Here is a 15,353-nt window from a genome sequence, read left to right on the forward strand (position 1 = left end):
AAGTAAGTTGCTTGCATTAGAGTAAGTAATTACCAGGTATACCACAAGCCATAGGTTTAGATAAACTCAAACCTATAATACTAGGAACAGGAAGTTTTGTTAAGTCCATTGAATGGACTTATAAACGAAAATTTCCTTTTATGTCCTTGTAATAGAAAACTTTAGGTTATTCCATGTGAATGGATTAAACCATAGTTCTATTGGCTTTCTTCTTAGTTTCTTATCTTGACAATCCATTACTTGTTTAAACTCACAATGGATTTTAATCACTAGTGTCTCCCAAGTCATAAGAAGGTGAGTTCCTAGAAACTCTCCCACTACGACAAGGCACCGTGAATTATGTCTAAGAAAACTAAATGGTATTGATCTCTTCGGTTGTGACAAGACAACAGAGGCAGTGGGATCATCATATGTTATATAAGATGATAGAACACTTTTGGAATCAAGAAAAATATCTCCTTTATTTGCTACTTGTTTTCAGACTTAGTCATTTGAAAAGTAGTATTTGTTTGAACAAACACTTTCTTATCTATTGACAATGGGATGGTCCACCCCTAATCACTTAGAATAGCTAACAAACCATGGTTAACAGTTCTAGCTTTTCTTAAGATTTTGATTAGGTCATCCATGAATCTAGTAATGATTTACATTAAGTATACAACCATTACATCATTCTGAAATTGTATTACCATAGAAGGAATTAGGCAACGACTACTAACTAATCATCAACATGCAACTCGAAATTTCTGGGGAGGTAAGTTTGGATATAATTCAAAAATCAATTTAATGATCTTTGAACTGCATATCTACTAACTATTTCTCCACCCCTATCAGTTCGCAAGATCTTTAACCACTTACCTTAATGGTCTTAACCATTGCTAGAAATTAATGAAATATTCAAACATTTCAAATTTCTTTGCATAAGGTATAATCTAGAGTGATCGTTTTAAGAATACAACGAAAAACTCATATCCACCCCTGAATGTACATCCATCTGCGAATGAGATGAACTACTTTCAGTGGATATAGGCATATTAACTCTTTGCAGAGATTGATCTTGTCAAATCCACTATGAACAAGATACAAATGCCATAGATTAAAAAAAATGTGGTAGTGTCTTTTGATGACATAGGTTTAGTTACATCAAAGAGTTCTTAGAATAGTGCAAGTGAATCCTGGTCACAGAATACCTAACTCTTATTCCATACAGTTTGAATCCATTAATAGAAGATGGATATTAAACACTTGAGAAAGTGTAACTGTATTGTATCTGGAATTAGAAATATAAGAAAATTTCTGTTTGGATTCTAAAATTAAAGTCAAAGACTTAAATTTATACCAAATATAATGAGTAATTCTATCTTGGACCACCACTACTAATACAAACTCTAAGTCAGATTTGCCCATACAAGTAGGAGATTTCTAAGATTGAGGATTTATATCAATTGGGAATAGAATTTCGGGATTATAATCATATGCATCATTTAATTTCTTAAGAGAAAATATAATGACATGAAATGATTTATAGACCATTGATCCAATGATATATTATTGAGCTAATTCGAAATGAATAAGCTAAGAGGAATTAGGATAATTTCGTTTATAAATAAGAATCCAACGATATTCGATTAGCGAAAGACAAAGTAATCTTATTTATGTAATCTTCTTGTTTCATATCGTAAAAATACTAGTCTTAGGTGTCATCAATTGATGAACAGCTAGATGTCGCATATACAATATTTATCTTTCGAGATCTAACACTATTATGTATGTCTAATGGTGAAAATCCACTAGGGATTTATCTCATTAGATAAACAAGCCAAGTTAGACCAACAATGAAGATTCGACATTAAACTACAACTTAATTACAGAAAATAACATGGTTCAATATAAATTCATACACAATTCAGAAATTATAAGCATATAGCAAGTAGGAATGACAAGTGAAAATACTAAAACATACAATCCTAAATAATTTCCAAGGTTTTTCAACAAACTGATACAGTGTCCCGTTTAGGCGAGAGTCAAAGCATCTTCCATTGAATAGAGTTTTCAGCTCATCTAAAATGATAACCATTCTAGCAACCTTTTATTCGATCAAGATTGGAATTCAGCGTTGTCCTGTTTAGGCGAGAGTCAAGGCAATTCTATCTTACGAGCTTCCACCATTGTTTCATAATTTGCAAGTCAAGTATGGTCGCCACCATTAGGGTGATCCATACCATACAAAATACTTACAAACTACTTATCATGCGAGGTTAAACGGTGCGAAATTGCTAATGAATGTTCCTCCATTAGGGAGGATTACTCACTAAAACAAACGCGGTGTAAAACCCACAATGGAGATCGAATGTCTTAATAATAATCAAGCTCATTATTTAAAGTGAGTTGTATTTTCTTTGATTCTCTTTATTTAATTTATTATTTTAAATATATATTTATTTAATTAAAATTTCCAATTTAGAATAAAAAATTCTAAATATAAATTTTAATTTAATATTTATAAATTTTACTTAGATGGATATAAAAATAACATGAATTATTTCCATCTTAGTAAAAATTTCCAATAAATATTTAGAAAAATATTCAATTTAAGTTGTTACAAAATTAATTTAAATTAATTTACAACTCAAATTTAATTTTCTATAAATATATATTGCATTTCGAAAAATTAAAGTATATAAGAATATAATTTTCGAAAAATGCATATTAAAATAAAAAATAAATCCTGGAAAAATTATTCTAATTTAATGTTGGCCCAAAATTAATTAATAAAATTAATTTACAACAAAAAAAATATAATTTTCCTATTTAATTAAATATATAAGAAAAATTTCAAATATTTAAGTATGATGATGAAAATCAACTTAAATATTAATTTTCTATTTAATTAAATACACTAGAAAAATACTTCAAGCAAAAATATCTCCTATCTAGATTTTCCTTTGACTAATTAATTCAATTTCTAATAATATACTTTAATTCAATTTATTTTAAATTAATCAATAAACGAAAAAATCATTGATTTAAGTTGATCCAAGAATTAATTAAAATAAATAATTAATTTACAACTTAATCTATTTTTCAAGATAAAATTCGAAATTCTAGCATTTAAGAAATGCAATTTCAAAAATTGATTAATAAAATAAAGAAAAAATATATTTTGAAAATCATTTAAATTTAGTTGAAAAAATAAATTTCAACTAAAAATAATTTTCTATTTAATTAAATGTCATGAAAAAGAAATATTTAAGTATGATGATAAAAATCAACTTAGATATTTAATTTTCAAATTAATTAAATGTATTAAATTCAAGAAATAAATAATTAAGTGTAGAGAAGGCTTAATTATTAATCTCTAGTTTAATACTAGGAAAAATATACTTAAAATAAATTGTACCAAAATTAATTATTTAAATAATTAATTTCACAATGTATAATATTTTCCTATTTAATATTAGAAATAATTAGTCTAGAAATAACTATCTAGAAAATATCTTATTTGACTAAGTATCTTTTCTACAAAATTTGAAAAAATATCTAATTTAAGTTGTACTAGAAAAAATCTAGAACTTAAATATTTTCAAATTTAAATTTAATTAAATATCAGAAATTAAGTTGTAACCACTTAATTCAAAAATATTCCATTTTAAGTTAATATTCGAAAAGATATCAACTTAAAAAAATATCCAAAATATTCCATTTTAAGTTAATATTCGAAAAGATATTAACTTAAAAAATATCTAAAGAATCTTAATAACCAATGCCTAAAATTCCTCAACTTAATTTTGAAATTTGAAATTCAAAAGATATTCAGATTTAAGTTGGTTAGTTGTAGATAACTAAATATCAACTTAAATAAGAATATTTAATGAAAAATTTAAATTAAGTTCCAGAAAGAATCTAGATGGTTATAATTCTATATTTAATTAAATACAAGAAAATACATATAGTTTAGCTTAGAATAAAGAATTCTTTAAACTATAATTTTCTTAAATTAATTTCAAAAATAAATGAAATTAATTATGTTACTAATCAATTTTATTAGGTTAAACTAGTGTAATTAACCTAGTACAGTTGTTCAAATCAGGCAAACGGGCCTTCACAATTGGGGTGGTTCATGTGAGGGGGTACTGGGTTCAGTATGTCGTACCCACTTCTATGACTCCCAACTCTCACACAAGGCCCAAAAGAGAGGAATTTAACCTTAATAAGAACAACTGTTTTTAATTGAATAAGCCCAATAAATAAATGGGCCTAAATAAATTCTATCAAGAACTATGATAATTTATTTTTGCAACAACAACCTATATGTATCTATAATCAAATTAAACACATAGGCTCACACAGGCACACTTTGGATGGGTCCTATCATGTTGCTAGGTCATACACAGATGAAAGAAGATTGTAAATATACCTGTTACAAATTATTAACTTGACCAAGGGAGCCATCAGATCATTAGATCTGGAAAAAAGTAACCATGGCTATTTGCAATCAAGTATTAATAGGTTTTGAAAACTTACAAACAAGCTAAAACACATACTCCTGCAACAAGGTTAGCTGGATAGTTGGATGTAGGATTTATTTAATTTTAAATTAAATTATTAATTTCGAAATAATTAATTAAATAAATAAAATATTTATTTTTCGAAAATTAAAAAATAAAAAAAAAAATCGAAAATTTAAAAAAAATTTAAATTTAAAATGAAACCTACAATTTTGAAAAATTAGGTTTCAACCAACCTAAATATCATTTCAAAATTTGCTGACTACTTTTAAATTTTAAATATTATTTTATAAATAAAAATTAAATAAAAAATTAGAAAAGATAAATAAATATCTTTTTCAAATTTTAAATGTAATTTAAATAAATAAAATAACAAAATTTAAAAAATTAGCAAAATATCTTATATCATTTAAAAATTACATGATTATAAATATCTTATTTTTAAATTTAAAATAAGATAAGATATATTCAAATTTTAAAATAAGATAGATTTTTTAAGCAAGAAGATAGATACTACTTATTCTATTCAAATTCAAATTACACTAATATCTTGAATTAAATTTAAAAAAATATTAAATTAATTCAAAAAGATAATTAGAATTGAATTAGAAATAGTAATAGTATAAATACAAAACTATACCAAAAATCGGAAGTTAATTCCATGAAAAAGCATGAAAAATCGAAGAAAAACGAAAAAATTGTGAACTGTACAGACAGATTTGCGATCGCAGGAAAATTTCAGCACAGCCCCGATTTTTTCAAATCTTCAAAAATTCATAACTAATTCAAATAAAATCGAAATGCTAACTTGCTTAATTTTTCCCATACTATCCAATAAAAATAATTCCAGAAACAAAATCGCAATTATTTTTCACGAAAATTTACAAACATCAATCAATCATCAAATAACACTCAATACAACATGATACCATCCAAGGAACATACAAACAATCGTTTTAAAGTCCAAATTTCTTGCAAGTAAATCAATTACCATGGCTCTGAGGCCAGTTGTTGGAAATTTATTTTACCAGGATCTTAGATCTACTCACAAGTATGTTTATTAACATCCTAAATAAGAACTTTCTAAAACGATAAATTAAACACATATAAAGTTTAAGAAACCTTACATTAGGTGCAGCGGAATAATATGACTCCTTACGTTCAGATATCTAGCCCTTGACTCCTTTCTGTAGCAGAGCATTATCAATATCTGAACCTGGATCTCTTTCTCTGAATCTTTGATGCTGAAACTCCTTTGCTGATGATCTTTCTTCACGATCTTCCTCACTATGATTGAGGTATCACTTGATGTGTGTGGGCACTACTGTAATCACTAAGGATTTCGAAATTCAAAGGAAGAAGAAAGAAGAAGTGGTAGCTAAAGATAGGGAGAGAGAAGGCTCAGTTTTTTCTGATTCAGAAAGTCTGAAGAAAAGTCTAATTTTCCTGAAGCCTTCACTATCTATTTATAGCATTCCACTAGGGTTAGATTTGACTTATATGACATTAAAATAATGAAAAAATCAACTTAAAATACTACAATAGGTGGCCGGCCATAGCTTTAATGGATTGGGCCTTGCTTTTTGCAATTTTGCAATTTTAACACCTTTTGTATCTGATTTTCTCAAAAAATGCCAATTTCCTAATTCAACCATTTAAATGCCAATTCTAACTATTTAATAACTATAAATAATTATTAAATAATATTGTCATTTATCATATTTATTAATTGAACCATACAAAGTATCATAATTAACAAATATGCCCCTATAAACTCTTTCTTTACAATTTCGCCCTTACTTAGTGAAAAATTCACAAATAGACATAGTCTAATTTGAGAATTATAATTGATTAATCAAAACCAATTACATGAGTCTTACAAGCAATATTATCTCAACTAGTGGGGGGACCATGAGTCTATATAACTGAGCTTCCAATAAGTAGATCAAGAATTTAGCACTAAAATTCACTAACTTATTAATTCTTCGTTGAATCCACACATAGAACTTAGAATTGCACTCTCAGTATATAGAATGCTCTATATGTTCCACCATATAGACACATCATTAGTTATCCATTGTTATAATCCTAATGTGATCAATTATCCTCTATATGAATGATCTACACAGTAAAGGGATTAAATTACCGTAACACCCTACTATGTATTTTATCCTTAAAACACTTGAACCCGTATAAATGATATTTCAGCTTATGTGAAATGAGATCTCCACCATTTATTTTTGTTTGGTCAAGCTCGAAGGTGATCATCCTTTGCTTACTATTCGCCAGATAGAAGCTATAGATTCCATGTTTATGCTAGCGCTCCCACTCAATTGCACTACCGTGTTCCCAAAAAGTACGTATCACCCTGACTTAAAAGTAGGCTTAACTAACAATTCAAGGAACACGAATAGCTTCAAGATTGAGCCTAATCATAACAGGATTAAGATCATTTGATCTAGGATCAACTAGGCGATATTGACTTGAATAGATTTTATGGTAAGTTTAATTAAATCTAAGTCAAAGTTCAATATCGGTCCCTTCCGATGCATACTCCATGCATCCAACCTGAGCTTTACTTTAACCAATGCTCTGGAAAGAACATAGTATTTCTCCAAATACAAGTAAACTCTGTTGTAGATTATCATATCAGTAAAACCCTATGTCTGATAAATCTAGGAAACTTTATTCACATAGTCATGTTTACTTTCCAATGTGTTGACGGCACAATAAACAGGATCAAGTATGTGAAAAGGGTTTCAGATGAATTTATACATTATATAATCATGAAATAAATCATGTGAACCATGCAACATTAAATGTTATTTCTGATCTATATTAATAAGTAAATCTGATTATATTGAAATGAGTTTTATTTAGGGCATAAAACCCAACATTAATAAGTTAGGGAATTTACTTGTTAGATCCGGTTCGACTTATTGGAAGCTCGGTTATATAGACCCATGATCCCCATACTAGTTGAGACCATACTGCTTGTAAGACTCAGTTAATTGATTTTAATTATAATTCTAAAAGTTAGACTATGTCTACTTTATGAATTTTCACTAAGCAAGGGCGAAATTGTAAAGAAAAGAGATTCTAGGTTTATTTATTAATTAAGACACTTATATGTCTTAATTAATAAATACATTAATTGGAAATATTATTTAATAATTATTTTTAAGTTATTAAATAATTAGAATTGGCATTTAAATGGTTAAATTGGAAAATTAGCTTTTTTGAGAAAATGGGAATGAAAAATAACAAAATGGGAAAATTGCAAAGTGAGGCCCAATTTCCTTATATGGGCCGCCCACTATGCAAGAGGTTTACCATTTTATTTTTTCATTATTTTAATGCCACACAATTCTAACCTAAACCTAGAGGGCATTCTATAAATAGAAAGTAATGACTTCAGGAAACAACACACAATTGCATCTCATTCTTTTCAGAGTGAATTCCTGAGCCACCACTTTCCTCTCTCTTTTCTTCTCTTCAATATTTCGAAATCCTTGAGTGAATGAGTAGTGCCCACACACATGTAAGACTATGGAAAATCAACCATGAAAGAAGGAGAAAAAGAGATCCAGATTCAGATCTTGATTATGCTCTGCTACAGAAAGGAATCAAGGGCTAGAGATCTGAATGGAAGGAGTCATTATATTCCGCTGTACCCAATGTAAGGTTTTAGAATTCATATTAGGATCTTAATCAAACATACTTGGTAGTAAATCTAGATCCTGGTAAAATATTTCCAACAAGAGATCTGAGTGGAAGGAGACATATTATTCCGCTGCAACCAATGTAAGGTTTCCTTAATTTTATATATGTTTATTATCGTTTTAGAAAGTTCATATTTAGGATGTTAAATAACATACTTGTGAGTAGATCTAAGATCCTAGTAAAATAAATTCCAACAAGAGGTCCCTCACTGCGGGCTGTGCTAGTGAAGTGAGTATCCCCTCGCTGGGGTTGCGTCGTGAGGAGAAGGCCCCTTTGCTAGGGGTCGTGCGAGCGAGGTGAGGAGCCTCTCGCTGGGGTCGGGTTGCAAGAAAAGTGCCCTCTCGCTAGAGGTCATATTGTATGCAGAGTAAGGAGGAGTTCCTTGCTGGGTCTCAAGGTCTCCTCTTTCTTTCTAAACCTTCTATTCATTCCTGGTTAAATATATAAATAATCTTTCTAACCCGCTCAACATATGTAATTTGGGACCCTTGGTCGTGTTAAATATGTCTTATTCGTTGACAATTAGAGTGGTAATTTCCCGTATCAACAGTTATCTTATATACACTTATAGGGCTCGTTTGGTACGCCGTATTGTATTGTGTTGGATTGGGTTGTATTGTATTGTATTAGTATTATTTAATACAATACAATGTTTGGTGTTGACTTGTATTAATTGATTGTGTAAAGTTATAATATATTTTCAATACACTCGATCCCAACACCAACTACGGGTTCGGGTTCAGGTCCGGGTCTCGGTCCGGGTCCAGGTCCCAGGTTCGGGTCCGGGTCCCGGGTCCGGGTCGGGGTCTGAGTTTGGGTCTGGGTCCAGGTCTTGGGTTCGGGTTTGGGTCGAAGATTGATGTTGATCCTACATTCTTTGTAAATATTATAATATAAGCTAATACAGACCATTTATTATGTATTAAACAATACAGCATACATTGTATTAAAAAATTTGGTCGTAATAATTAATACAATATATTACTTTATCTAAACATAATGTTATTTATTATTTAATACAACATGACCTTTATACGGCGTACTAAACGAGCCCATAATGTATTGCAATTGTATTATTATACGAATCAATATATATCTATATATATATGGATGATTTCTTAATGGGTAATACCCATTAATGGGTACTAAAAAAATTGATGAGGTGGCAATTTAGTGACTTGCTAGAGTAGGTTACCAACAAGTTTTTTTTTTTTTTTTTAAAAAAAGTAAATTTCCTTTTTTAATTATAGAGAATGATGATTTTGAGAAATTATTTTTAAAAATTAACTTATTTTACTTAATAAAAAATAAAAATATTTAATCACAAATTATAAAATTATAAAATTATTATTACAACAAAAAACCATACTTTTAGTCACAACAAAACTTGTGACTAAAAGTAAAAAAGTTGTAACTAATTATAAATTGTCATTTCTACGTTGTGACTAAAAAGTTCATGACTAAAAGTATTAGTCACAAAAATAACAATTTGTTGTGACTAAATGTATTTTTAGTCACAATATTTGTTGTGACTAAAACTAAATTAGTGACAACTTATAATTAAATACTATGTTTAGTCACAAGTAACTTTTTTGTTGCGACTAAAAGTCACATTTAGTTACAAATAAGAAAAGTTGAATAAAAAAGTAAAAGACATTTGTTGCTATTACAAATATCCAATGTACGATGATCCAAATTTTATAGCACTACCACTTTATTTTATTCCTCTCTTTTGTACTTTTTTTATATAGATAAATTCTCTTTTTTATAGTTTACCTAATGCAATAATTAATATAGATTAACAAATAATGATGTAAGACTAACCACCTCAAAAATTACAAACTCTTAAAATTTTCATTTAATACAAGAATTACTTAATTATAAAAATAAGTAAGAAAAAAAAATTATTTTCCTATCTTATAAAACAAAATTAATTATAATATTATTATAGAAACTTAAATTTCTAAAATTTAAACTAAAAAATTATAAGAAAAATATGTTATTACAATATAGGCTAAATAATTAATTATAATTAATATTTTTTTAATTTGATAAATTATTATGTATTTTATAATATATGTTATGCCTTTTCAAAAAAAATATATATATATTTTAGAATGGAAATATTTGTTGTAGTGAAGTTTAAAGGTGTAATTAAGTTTTTAAATTACCATAATTAAATTGTAAAGTATTAATGTATTAATGTATATATGGAATGAGGACAAAAATAGAAAGAATAGATATAAAAAATGACTTCCATGTCATCAGGTAATAGGTTAAAATAAAAAATATTTAATTTAAAATTTTAATTAATAGCTATAAATATCAACCATTAGATTTGATCCAATGACTAATAATAGAATATCCATTCATGGGTAATACCCATTAAGAGCATGCCTATATATATATATATATATATGAAGGAAAGCATTAAGGAGTTGAGGTGGCAATTTGTAGGAGTTTTTCATCCTCTTCTTTGATTTCTCAATTTTTTTAATTTTTTATATATTATCAAATAATTAATGTGTCTTTTCATTTCTATAACTTATATGTAGTCTCTATTATTATAACTTACACTAATATTATTACTATATTACTATCAATATCTATATCAATATATATAAAGGAAAACTTTAAAGAGGTGACATGGCATTTTATAATATGTAGGGCTGTTCATCCGATCCAATCCGCACTTTTTTGGTCAAACAACATCCAATCCGCACTAGGTGCGGATCCTAAAATTTGGATCCAATCCAATCCGCATAACAATTAAAATCCGATCCAATCCAATCCGCAATAGTGCGGATTGGATCGGTTACTTTGGATCGGTTACTTTTTTTTTATGTTAAAAATTACCTATTTAATATTTCATGCATAAAAAAAAATAAAAAAATAAAAAATAAAAAAAACTTACACATAACAATAACAGTAGGTACTAGGTAGCAGTAGGCTACACAACCAGTCCATAAGGGATAATTTTATAACCCAAATCTAAAAAAAACAAGTTCGATACTCTAAATCCATTTCAGCAAAAAAAAAAAAAAAAAAGAAACATGTTCCAAATCCATTTCAGCAAAAAAAAAAAAAAAAAAAAAAGAAAAACATGTTCCAAATCCATTTCAGCTTAAAAAAAAAACATATTCCAAATCCAAATCCAAATTCGATGCTCCTCCATGTTCCAAATCCAATGCTCCATGTTCCAAATCCAATGCTCCATATTTCTAACAAGAAAAAAATAAATAAATGATTAGTCAAATAATTTTATTATCATCAACTTACGAACAATAACATAATAGTCTTTAAATATTACCTCATGTTCTTGTATCCAAGAATTCATTTTCACTCAATCAAGTTTAATTTCAGCAACACCCTTCAAGATTTCTACATATATATATATATAAAAAAAACACCATCACAATAGACTCAATTGTTATAAGATTAATACAAAAAATAAGTATAATTTATAAATATTACCTTCTTCTAGACTTTCCACTTCTTCTAATGAATTTCGGATGTCTATTATTGGTTTAGAACGAATCCAATTTTGAGTGCAGATAAGTGCTTCCACTGTCTTTGGTGTCAATGAAGATCTAAAAGGATCAACAACACGTCCTCCTGTAGAGAATGCAGATTCGGAGGAAACAGTAGAGACTGGAATAGCTAAAACATCTCGAGCAATCATGGAAAGAATCTTAAATCTTGACGCATTTAATTTCCACCAAGTCAAAAGATCAAAATCAACATCATCAACATCCACACATTGCTCCATCAAATATCTATCAACCTCAGTTTTTTTCTCTGTATTTTCTTCTTCTCTAACAAGTTTCTTATACTGTAAAGAGTATAATTGGTAAGCATCCACATCACCACTATGACCATCCACTTCCATAGTTGTCGCTTGTAATGAATTTGTAACACTTGAGTCTAAAACACCTTTTTTGGAAAGTGAAGAGTACTCTTCAAACATCTTATCCAAAACTGATCTAATCTTCTTTTTCATCTCAACAATCTTTTCTTCTTCATTGTTACACAATAATCTAATCGAAAAATTGAGAAACCTTTCCTTGTGTCGTGGATCAAGTATCACAGCAATAAACATCATGATATTAATTTTGTCTACCCCACCCCAATACTTGTTATACTTATGTATCATAGAAGAAGCCATAAAGTATAAGTTTTCATCTTCACTTCCCAACCAATAGTTTAATTGTGTCTTAATAAAACAAACTTGGTCAAGAAAAGCATTGGCAGTAACATACAAAGAACCAGAAAATTTAAGTGTGGCATCATAGAAAATTCTCAAGAACTTTGTAAGTACCCTAGCATGAGCCCAATCAACAAAATCAGGACACTTTTTAGTTGTGCCGCTACAAAATTCACGACTATACCCAACATCATCATCCTCCATTTGGTCAAAAGCCTTCTCAAACTTCTCAGCAACATCTAACATTAAATATGTTGAATTCCATCTAGTTGGAACATCTAAGCAAATGAGTTTTTTTGTTGAAATCTTCTCTTTTTCTGCAGCAGCCTTAAACTTGGCCATTCTCAAAGACGACCCTCTCACATATCTCACAACATCCCGAATCTTACTTATACAACTTTCATATTCAGCTAATCCATCTCTCACAACTAAGTTTAAAATATGGGCAGCACATCTTACATGCATATAATCACCTTTCAAGATTGCATGACCTCTATTATTAACTTTCTTAACCATGTGAGCAACACTAATATCATTAGAAGAAGCATTATCAACTGTAATTGTAAATACTCTACTTATGTCCCAATCATGCAAACATTGATCAATAGCCTTACCAAGAGTTTCTCCTTTAGTGTCCGGAACAATACAAAAATGGAGAATTCTCTTATGTAAGTTCCATGATTCATCAATAAAATGGGCAGTCAAACACATATAATGCAGATTTTGACAAGAAGTCCATGTATCAGTGGTGAGGCAAACACGTTGGCTAGACTTAGTTAACAAATCTTTCAATCTTTTCTTCTCAGTTAAATGGAGATTAAAGCAATCTCTAGTAACTGTAGATCGGGAAGGAACTTGAAATCTAGGCTCAATCAAATTCATCAAATACCTAAACCCCTCATTCTCCACATGACTAAATGGAAGCTCATCAATAATTATCATCCTAGCAATGGCTTCTCTAATTTTTTCTGCATTATATATTTGTGCAATGAGTTCTACACCCCCACCCGCTTCTCTTTTTTCACAAAAATTCAGTGTCTTTTGCTTCTTATCCATGTTAGAAGGAAAGAATTTGCAAACATTTATGTGTGCCAACAAATTTGATGTCCCATTTTTTCTATGACCACATGCATAATCTTTCTTGCAATAATTACAAATAGCTCTAATATTATCTTTATCCTTCACATCTTTTGTGAAATGATCCCAAGCGGGAGATGGAGCTTTAACAGGTTTGCGTTTAGTTGGTACCTTAGAGTCGTTATTTGTAGATGTTGGCGATGGTAATTCATCACTTGATGGTTCCAGAGGAGAACTATTAGAGCTCATCATTATGTTTGCAGCTCCACTTTTGTTAATTTGAGAACTATTTGCTTGAGGGTGACTTTCATTGATGGACTCAATTGGAGATGGAATTCCAATCTGTTTTGATACTTCTACACAATCATCTCTCTCCATCTCCATCTACATACATAACAAACCAATATACATATATGTCAATATACAAACCAATAATGATTAATCACATTAATGTCAAATGCAAGATCAACAAAATGATTAATCACAGTAATCTGAACTTCTATTCCATATTACATGGCATAAACACATGAAAAGATACTCCACTGCCAAGTTCATAAGGATTCACAAACAACAAGCATTGTAGGTAAACAATTGAATCAATTAGAGTATCATTGTCACCTTTATATTTAGACAACACCACTGCCAAGCAAGGTTTGGTTCTTTTACTCTGTTTCTTACTTCACTACAACTCAACAAATTGGATTGACTCATCAATGGAAAACACAAAGATTGTAATACAAAATAAACAGCAACCAAAAAAAAAATGGCTCAGATTATATAAACAGCTCTATCAATCAAGAATTTTCTGAAGCAGAACTGGCATTAAAGCTGAAGTTACATCATCATAGCCTATAAGTCAACAAAGAAAAGAAGTGCATGAATAAACAAAATAAAACATTTATTAAATTGGCTCATACTAAGAAATTCAACCATAATTTATTTTTGTGCTTCATTGAGTGCACTCAGAAGCGCGGATAAATATTAATCATTGCCAAAAACAACACAATCACAAATTTAACAAAATAACAAAAAAACAAACAAATGTAGCGGATGTCTTTAGAGGCAAAATCATTAAAAACATTTACCACCACGTGTAACACCGCCAAAATAATATTGGCCTCAAGGACTAGCGTTGTTTTCATCGTGTAATTTATACTAAAAAACAAGCTAAAGGTGTAGGGAGGCCCAAAATAGAGTTAGAAAAGAAAAATATAATGTAGCCGTTTCTTTGACACAGCCAAGCCGTGGTAAAATATATCGAAGCCAAACTGCAACACTGAACGGCGCCGTTATAGCACGTGCATTGGGGCTTTGGCCGTCAAAAGGGTAATCAGGTAAGCCCGGGGTGCAACATGCAACTCAATAAAAACAATTATATGATGCAAGAAAGAAAAAGGCTTGCCAACAGGAAGAAAAAAAATGAGAGCAGCAGACAGTTTTAGCTAAAAGAGAGAGAGAGTGATAAGTTTATGGAATATGATATGAGAAAACAGAGAAAACACAAGCTTGGACTGAAGAAATACCGTTAAAGAGATGGTCAATTTCTCAGGCGATTGAAGAGATGGTCGCTGTTAAGGTGCCTGAAGTAGGCCGACGACTGGTCGACAAGGGCTCAGTCGATTCTCAATCGTTAGGAATCGGTAGGAGATGAAATGGCTGTCTGTAGGAGAAACGGCTGTAGCTTGTAGGAGAAAGAGAGTATACGATTATTAGGTTTAGAATGTTTTAGGTCAGAATATTTTTTAGGTCAGATTATTTTAATGTTAAAAAAAAAGGTCAGATTATTTGATATATAATATTATATATATTATAATTTTTTTAAATATATAATTAAGTGCGGA

General features: G+C 29.4%; 3 non-coding genes across 3 annotated transcripts; all 3 read right to left on the reverse strand.

Moving 5' to 3' along the window:
• Nucleotides 1-14,273: 14,273 nt before the first annotated feature.
• Nucleotides 14,274-14,366, reverse strand: LOC133036401 (small nucleolar RNA Z223). The gene has a single exon (XR_009687059.1). It is a non-coding gene; the product is annotated as a small nucleolar RNA Z223 (small nucleolar RNA).
• A 53-nt stretch (nucleotides 14,367-14,419) lies between these two features.
• LOC133036407 (small nucleolar RNA U36a) lies at nucleotides 14,420-14,506 on the reverse strand. The gene has a single exon (XR_009687064.1). It is a non-coding gene; the product is annotated as a small nucleolar RNA U36a (small nucleolar RNA).
• A 218-nt stretch (nucleotides 14,507-14,724) lies between these two features.
• On the reverse strand, nucleotides 14,725-14,870 carry LOC133036408 (small nucleolar RNA snoR134). Its single transcript, XR_009687065.1, has one exon. It is a non-coding gene; the product is annotated as a small nucleolar RNA snoR134 (small nucleolar RNA).
• Nucleotides 14,871-15,353: the final 483 nt, after the last annotated feature.

Source organism: Cannabis sativa, chromosome 3, assembly GCF_029168945.1.
Source record: "Cannabis sativa cultivar Pink pepper isolate KNU-18-1 chromosome 3, ASM2916894v1, whole genome shotgun sequence".
Classification (NCBI taxonomy): Eukaryota; Viridiplantae; Streptophyta; class Magnoliopsida; order Rosales; family Cannabaceae; genus Cannabis; species Cannabis sativa.